Source organism: Alosa pseudoharengus, unplaced genomic scaffold (assembly GCF_046254945.1).
Source record: "Alosa pseudoharengus isolate Yale_2024_CS ecotype anadromous, Long Island Sound unplaced genomic scaffold, YU_APseudo_1.1 YU_APseudo_1.1_scf_2, whole genome shotgun sequence".
In the NCBI taxonomy this organism is placed as follows: domain Eukaryota; kingdom Metazoa; phylum Chordata; class Actinopteri; order Clupeiformes; family Clupeidae; genus Alosa; species Alosa pseudoharengus.
The window spans coordinates 45702947-45710735 of NW_027468663.1; the positions used below are offsets into that span (position 1 = coordinate 45702947).

Sequence of the window (7789 nt, forward strand, 5' to 3'; positions counted from 1 at the left end):
GTAAGTGAACACACAATGTGCTTTAGAAAATATATATAAATATATACATGTTATGACATACAGTACAGGCCAAAAGTTTGGACATACCTTCTCATTCAATGTGTTTCCTTTATTTTCATGACTGTTTACATTGTAGATTCATCAAAACTATTGGTAACACTTTATAATAACTACACACAATTCATCATTTATTAAGCCTTTGTTACTTATTACTTAATGGTTTGTTCATCATTAGTAATTTCTTGTTCATACATAGTTTATCATCAGTAAAGCATTTGTTCACACAATTATACATGGTTTGTTCATAGTAAATAAGCCTATCCAAAAAATATGTTTGTAAGTACATGATTTATCCTTAATAAGTAATGAAACAACCACTTATAATGAAATCATTTTCTTATTATAAACCAGTTGCAAACTATTACAAAATGCTTTGTTCATCATTTGTAAAGCATTGTTCCTATGGTAATTCTCATTAATAAAGTATTTGTACACACAGTTATAAATGGTTTGTTCATAAATATGTTTATGAGTTATTGTTAATACTTAATAAATTATGCAATATACACATGCACTAATGATTAGTTAGGGTGAGGATACATATTTTATAAACCACTTCCTAATACTATAATTCATGATTAACTCAGGGGTTACAAGTGGTTAGTTAATGATATTTTGTGAGCTTACATAAAGTGAGGACTTTGTATGCCTTGCAACACATAAAGATTACATTCATATTCATTCATTTAGCAGACAAGCGACGTACACACGTCAATTAAATTGAAGGCCATTGACATAACAGTGAAAGCCGGGAATCGAACCCCCAACTTTTCAGGCTACTGCATGCTAGTCCAGCTCCTTATCCACTACACTACCTTGGCCCAGATAGAAACCCCTACAACTATGCAAGAGTTTCTGTTTTCTTCTACTACACACTGTTATTAAACATTTGTAAACTATTATTAAATGCTGTATTCTTCATTTGTAAAGCATTATTCCTACATTAATTCTCATCTGTAAATCATGTTTACACACAGTTAAAAATGGTCTGTTCATAGTAAACACGCATATCTATATTATATTTTTGAATTGACTGTTGTAATACCACTGGGCAGAGGTAGTGTAGTGGATAGAGAGCTGGGTTAACATGCAGTAACCCATAAAGTTGGGGGTTCAAACCCCGGCGTCCACCAATGTGGCCTTGCCCTTTAATTTCATTGACATGTGTAAGTCGCTTTGGGTGAAAGTGTCGGCTAAATGAATAAATGCAAGTATAATCTTTATAACTCATTTGTAAATGTGTTGCAAGGCATAAAATGTCCTCACTTTAGATGAGCTCACAAAATATCATTAACTAACCATTTGTAACCTGAGTTAATTATTAATTATAGTATTAGGAAGTGGTTTATAAAATATGTATCCTCACCCTAACTAATCATTAGTGCATGTGTATGTAACAACTGTTAAATAATGGAAATATTACTTAATCAAAAACATATTATTGCATCATTTATTAAGTATTAACAATAATGTATAAACATATTTAAGATATAGGCTTATTTACTATGAACAAACTATTTATAACTGTGTGAACAAATGCTTTATTGATGATAAATTAGAAATTACTAATGATGAACAAACCATTAACTAATAAGTAACAAAGGCTTAATAAATGATGAATTGTGTGTAGTTATTATAAAGTGTTACCAAACTATTAATGAACACATGTGGAATTATGTACTTAACAAACAAGTGTGGAATAACTGAAAACATGTCTTATATTCTAGTTTCTTCAAAGTTGCTTTTTTTTTTATTTAATACCATATTCAGCAAGCCATAACTTTACAGATATTCATCTGTGGGCCAAATAACTTTGCATTCATTCATAGTTTTGATGCCTTCAGTGAGAATCTACAATGTAAAAAGTCATGAAAATAAAGAAAACACATTGAAATGAGAAGGTGTGTCCAAACTTTTGGCCTGTACTGTACTGTATATGCATGCAACCAGCAAACTTAATGGAATGTTTACATTGATTTTAGCAGATTTTAACTTATTAAAAATAACTTTCAACTAATAGCAAAGTTTCTTCATTTAGGGTTTCATATAATGTATTTCCGTCTTACAGAATTCATAAACATCATTCACCCTGATATATATATATATATATATATATATATATATATATGTTATGACATATTCATGCATATCTTGTGCACTTGCCACCATTTGCACCTCAGTACTACTCAGAGACAGAAGGAGGGGCCACACTGAAAGACTAAACAGAAGCGGAGGGAGCACCGCAGTCTGACACACCAGCAGTCTGACAAACAGTCTGACAAAGTCTGACAAATTCTACAGCATGTTTCTGCAGATGCTGGCCTTTCTGTCTGTCCTCACAGGTAGGAGAGCTGAAAAGGGCCTTACACCTTTGTTTTTACAGAGATAGACATAAGTGATGTTAATCGATATCTTTGTTATGCAGGTGGCAGTCTGGCAGATAAAATCACACCATTTCAAAATGTACTGTATGTGTCAGAAGAAACTAAAGTTACCCTTTCTTGTAACTACACCGGAGGAGCATCGAGTGAGTTATTCTGGTATCGACAATATCTTGGATCAAAGCCAGAATTTATTATGTACATCATTGAGTCTGGACACAACAGGTCAGTTGAGAGTGCTCGACTGAGTGTTCATATTAGTAAGGACGTCAAAAGGGTGGATATGAAGATCTCCTCTGCAGAGGCGTCTGACTCTGCAGTGTACTACTGTGCCCTGAAGCCCACAGTGACAGGAAATACTACAATCACGTACAAAAAGCATCTGAACTGTTAGGGGTTACTGCATTGTCACTGACAATCTCTTGCAAATCAGTCATTCATGCATACAGTGGGCGTTACTTTCAAATGGCCACTTCAGTCGTGCATTATGCGGCGTGAAGCTGCGTAAAACTTTAGTACCACTTTCAGCCACTGTGCGTCGCTCTGCCACTGTACATCGCTCTGTCAGTAGCCTGCCTGCCGCCCCTTCTGAAAAAGCAGGAGGCTACCATTAAACATAATTGTTGCCGAGAGGAATCCCAGCCTACGAATTCAATAACAAAATAAATCATGCATAATTAAACATTACCTCGATTGAGGCTACTTGGGTATGGCTTACGGCTTGACTACACGGTGGTAACGAAATCTGTAGCCTTGGGTAGGCTTCTGCAGAAAACAATGTTGTTGGCGATTTAATACTATAGCGACGTTTTTAACAGGCTACGCCAGCGGTTCCCAAACTTCCCCCCCGCGTACCACCGCCTACATTCCGACTTGGCTCGCGTACCCCCACCATCCGACACATAAAAACGTAACGCATTCTATAACCCCCCCCCCCCCCCCCCCTTATATCCGCGAAACTTTCCCCCCACGGACCACGGACCATCCAACGCATTCTAAAGTAACGCATTCTATTAGCTATTCCAGGCGTCATGTTTAATAAGCTGCCCTTTTTTTGATGAACACATACAGAGTTTATAAATGATATCCTTTAATTTCATGTTTCCATATCATTATGACCTGATTCGAAATTGTGTATTTATTCATGATTTAATCACAAAAGATTTAAAATTTTAATTTTACACCTGTCCGCCTAGCCCTTTTCATCTTGCGTACCCCCTAGAAGCAGCTCACGTACCACCGGGGGTACGCGTACCACAGTTTGGGAATCCCTGGGCTACGCAATAGAGGCTTAGACAACTATGACCCACATTTTGGTTTCGTAAATTAATTTGCCCTACTTCTTCACTGCAATGTAGTCAATTGACTGCTTGACATGCATTTCTATGGAGTATTTTTTGAGTGCTGTGTCTCCACATTAGAAAGTCTCTGGTTAAACTAACCAAGCTAGTTTATTTTCAATTGGACATTTGGCTATCAACACAGTCAAGCGACTACTGAAGAAAATAACCTGTTAGCTCATTAGCTTTTCTAATGTTAAGCTAACTTCCTGGCATCAATAATGTTCTAGTAAGCCCCTGCAAAGGTACATTTGTTCAACACACCACAGAAATTCCAGATCAGAAAAAAACAGAGCTTCACAGGTACATCAGTTATTGCTGAGGCTTCCATGGGAATGAATGGGTTATGGTTGACATATCACAAGCCAAGACTGCTACATTTACCCATCTTAAGAAAGAAACACAGTCTATCTATCTATCTATCTATCTATCTATCTATCTATCTACTGTATCTATCTATCTATCTATCTATCTATCTATCTATCTATCTATCTATCTATCTATCTATCCATACATCCATCATTTTGGATCAGTTCAGTGGGCTATGAGTTAGTTGAATAGTGCCATCTAGAGTCCATAATTTATTTAAATTGTTCTGTTAGTAGGCATTTAGAGGACTTTAGAGGAGACTTTGGCCTAAACCAGCACAGCAAATGCAATGGGTTGGCTAATGTTTAAATTTTTTATTATTATTATTATTAGCCTATTATTTTAGAATGAATCAAACACTATGCATGACATTGAATGAGCCAATTGTTTCAACTGTTTTCGAAGGCAGTTTGGTCTTTAGTTTGCTTGAATAGGTGATATTTTCATTGACTATATAGTATAGAGGGAGAGTGCACAGACACTCATCACTTTTACCAACAGAGAGTTATACATAAATATCAGAAGGTCACACAGCCCTGGTGTGCACAAAGTGGCATAAACAACTAGAAGTAGAACTCATTGAAGACAAATGCTTTTCACAAAGCTCAAGACTGACATCTAGCTGTGCAGGAGGCTCTAAAAAGAATGCTATGGGCACAACAATACCAGCCACCTTCTGAAATGAACTAGAGACTAGAGGCACAGCAGTTGGTGTATTAGAGGGAAGATTGTTACAGAATATTGATGATTACTGTGGCTTGACAGTTTTTTGTCCAGACATCTGCACAACATCATATCAAGTGAAATGTTTCTTTTCTCCCCTGTTTAACAATGTAGCCTAAATAAGTTGATGTTGGCAAATATGTCACTTTATTTATATTGTAATAGGGGACATCACAATTATATTACAGTACACATTTGATATCAAATATTGTGATACTTTGATGTTAGGCCTATATTGCACACTTAAAATGCAATACAGTATTTCACCTTGTAGTGGCGCCTGACTTAACACGGCACTCAGAAGTGCCTATCAAGTCAGGGGGAGAATTAGGCCAACATAACAGCACATAAGAATGTTGGGGTTGCTTCTCCAGAAGCACATAACTGCCTTCATGATGCGTAAGTGATAGACTAAAGTCAAGGGTATAATGTTTTTCTCATAAACGCATGGGCAATTACAGCCCGAGAAACACACAGGCACAGACAGACATTTCCAAAGCTGTGGACTGCATGAATCATCTGCAGCAAGAAAACTGGGCAAAACCATGTCACTAAGCAAGCATTTATGTGAACATGCAACATGCTATTATGCTGCATAAATCTAAACATCTATCAAAACAAGTCTGCAAATCAAAACCTGTATCCTCAACATATAGGTATTACATGCATATCAAGAACCACATAATAACAATGAAGTAAACCTTTTGTATGCAAATGTGTAATTGATATGAGACTGTTTAAATAACAACACAATTAAAAACAATTATACATACCTTCAGTATCCTGTCGAAATGGCGCAGAAAGGGAACAAAGAGGCTACTGTACTGCACTACTGTAAACACACCTGCCTACAGTAGATGGGAACTTCCTGTTGACATACATTCATTGTTTACATTCTGCGCATGCCTAAAGAGGAAGACAACAACACTTGTATATTGGAATAAATATGTGACAAGATGATTTGCTCTAATAAGTGCAAATAGCCTATGCCGTAAATTGAATTGTAAGTGCTGTTTACTGTGCGAAAGTTGTTGGGTTGTTTTGCACTTGAGTTGTTTCACCAAAAAAAATATTCTATCCTTATTAGGATTAGTGTGTCGACAGGAAATGTCATATTTTGATTTTTCAAAAAATATTTTTGCTTCTGTAGGGCCTAAAACTTTTGCGCAGAGACCAGTGGAAAGCAGCGGTCTCCCAAATTATAGCAGTTGTAAGCTATTCAGGACATACTGCTGCAAGAGACATAAAATATAGTTCAGTAGATACACGGTTCCAAAGGGTATTTTGAATTCACCATCAATCTTATGCAGTTTGTTACAGTTTTTTGTTAATTGTTAATTTTGTAAAATTATGTGCAATGCCTGCTGAAGTACACATAAGAATTATTGTGGAACGTAAGGTGCTCTATTTGTTGTCAGACATCGCCATCTAATGGTTAATATAAAATGTTTCACAATATGTGCAAAACAAAGTTTTTCCCTTACTTGCCAATAGATGTCAGTGCATACCAGCCTTTTCCCATGTCCTGTCCCATGCCAGGCCCCTCCATAGCACCCCCTGTTGTAGAAATGACACTACCAGTCAGCAGAAGGTCATGTAGTCAGATGAACCTCATTATAGATGTAATGTGTTATAAAATCTGATGTGATTGAATAAACAACATCATAAAAGATTGCTGCCAACACGTTTTACCATGCGTTGAATGTCCCTTGCGATTATAATATGAGCATAATGTGAATGAGAAGTCAAATGAAGGTATATTTATTCAATAATAGTCAGTATATGGGGCAATGAGGGGTTATTGGCTTTCTCCTATATATTTACTCTCCTTTACCCTCCGACTTTGTTTTGTTATGAATGTGCAGACTCTCTCAATCATTGGTGTGGAAGTTTTTTTTAAAAACATTCTTCTACAGATAACCTCTACAAATTCAACAGCAGCATAATCTCTGATACATGAAAATCGAAATAATGTAATGACAGTTTATATATATATATAAACTATATATATATAAAATATATAGCTGCTACATCAGAAGGAGATGATATTTTTGTTTGGTATTCATAACCACATACAGCTAAATAATACTGTCTAGTGTGCTCTTCCCCTTTCTGATATGCCTATGTATGGATCTATGGATATAATGGATATGTACATCTTCTAATCAGAGTGTTTATCAAGACTCACTGATTCACTGAGATACCTTACACAAGAAGTTGTCAGTATCAGCAAAAGGCTGTGGTCTTGTAAGATATCCTGTGCACAGGACATCACAGTCATAAAGCCCTTAGGCTGTCTTCTTCTCCTCAAGTAGCTTAACTGCAACCAGAGAGGGTAGTAATCAAGGACCTTTGCTGCAACTGTAATTGCATCAATAAAGACACATTGGACTGCAAATGAAAAAGTGCATTGTGTCTACTCTTCTGTATCTATTTTTTGTTTTCTTTTGTATTTTGTAGATTATTATTATCTCTAAGTGTAATGTAACATCACACAAATATATAAAATATGAGTGTAAGTGTGTTGGTTAGATTGTCAATTATGTTGATGTTCTAGAACATGGAAGTGTGACATTGATTGACTCACATATGAAATGGGCCATGCATGCACATGACTCTCTGCAAGGTGCAGTGCAAGATGCGCTTGCCTGTCTTCCTGTCCTCATTCGCTCACACTTCCTACCCACCCACACCCCACACACACGCATGCACACTCACTCGCACTAACACACACCCCTGTATGCACATATCCTGTCTCAGCTTCAGAGGAGAGAAAAAAACAACAACCACAGACGCCTCTGACGCAGGCAGGAAGTGAGCCGCCATGTCTTATTTCTGTACATCACCCGCTTCCTGTGGAACATAGTGCACTCACGCACAAACCCATCTGTCCTTCCAACCTACTGAGCCACTATC

General features: G+C 36.7%; 1 long non-coding RNA gene across 1 annotated transcript; it reads right to left on the bottom strand.

Annotated features, from left to right (window-relative positions):
• Positions 1–3633: 3633 nt before the first annotated feature.
• On the bottom strand, positions 3634–7187 carry LOC143135334 (uncharacterized). Its single transcript, XR_012988909.1, has 3 exons — positions 7062–7187; positions 6358–6430; positions 3634–5779 (listed from the first exon to the last, which is right to left on the bottom strand). It is a non-coding gene; the product is annotated as an uncharacterized LOC143135334 (long non-coding RNA).
• Positions 7188–7789: the final 602 nt, after the last annotated feature.